Source organism: Pollachius pollachius (assembly GCF_949987615.1).
Source record: "Pollachius pollachius genome assembly, contig: scaffold_176, whole genome shotgun sequence".
Taxonomy (NCBI): domain Eukaryota; kingdom Metazoa; phylum Chordata; class Actinopteri; order Gadiformes; family Gadidae; genus Pollachius; species Pollachius pollachius.
Window position 1 is genome coordinate 26,221 of NW_027641375.1, and position 1,176 is coordinate 27,396.

A 1,176-nucleotide genomic window follows, 5' to 3' on the forward strand; every position below is an offset into this window, starting at 1 on the left:
CTTGACGATTTCCTTCCCCCTAGATTACAGACCCTGTGACCTTGCTTCATTACCTACACCCCAGCCCTTCACCTTGTCCTCCCCTTCCCTCTCTTCTCCTCCATGTCTGCTCTGCTGTTATGTTTTAACCCCCCCCCTCCGTCCCCCGGGCGCTCTGGGCTCCGTCAGGAAAGGCAGGCGGGGGGGCACGGCTCTTTGAAGACGACGGCGGCTGCTACGTTTGTCCAGGACTGCGGCCATGAAAGCCCCTCTTTGTCTCCCCTTCTGCCCCCCCCCTCCCTCGTCCGTCTCTGTGGCCCACGGCACCTACAGCCACCCCCCACCCCCACCCGAACCACCACCACCACCACCCTCGCCCCGCCACCCCAACACACTCACACACACACACACACACACACACACACACACACACACACACACACACACCACCCTGCAGAATGACCCTGCTAATCATGTGTTTAAGGTATTTGGCTCCTGTGAAAACAGCTTTTGGGTGAGCGGGTGGCGGGGGGTGAGGTGAGGAGAGCGTGGAGGTGGTGGAGGTGGTGGAGGTGGTGGAGGTGGTGGAGGTGGTGGAGGTGGTGGAGGTGGTGGCGTAGGGCAGGGCAGTGGTGGTGGTCCACGGCATCACGGCTATCATTACTGGCCAGCGTTTTATGTAAACACTGGATTAGACCGGCGAGGGTCGACTGAGGAGGAGGAGGAGGAGGAGGTTTGACACGGGGGGGGTACAGGAGGTGTGTGTGTGTGTGTGTGTGTGTGTGTGTGTAAGGGTTGCCCACTTATACGGGAGGGGGTCTGGCCTCTAATTTCACCCCTGTATGGTGGTCCCTCGGAAACCTTTCTGACATGCAAACACACACACACACTACACACACTACACACACACACACACACACACACACACACACACACACACACACACACACACACACACACACACACACATGCAACCACACACATACCAAGGCACACACACACACACACGCAGACCCACACACGCACACGCAGGCACACAAAGATGCACACACAGACACACATGCAGACAAAAGCACACAGACACTTTCCTTTTCACACAAAAGCTCATCTCCACGTCGCCCTGTTGGTCCAACAAAGAGGTTCAGGCTGCCTGTAAGCCTGAAGCGTTTAGACAGAAAGCTCTGTTAAATGCAGCGT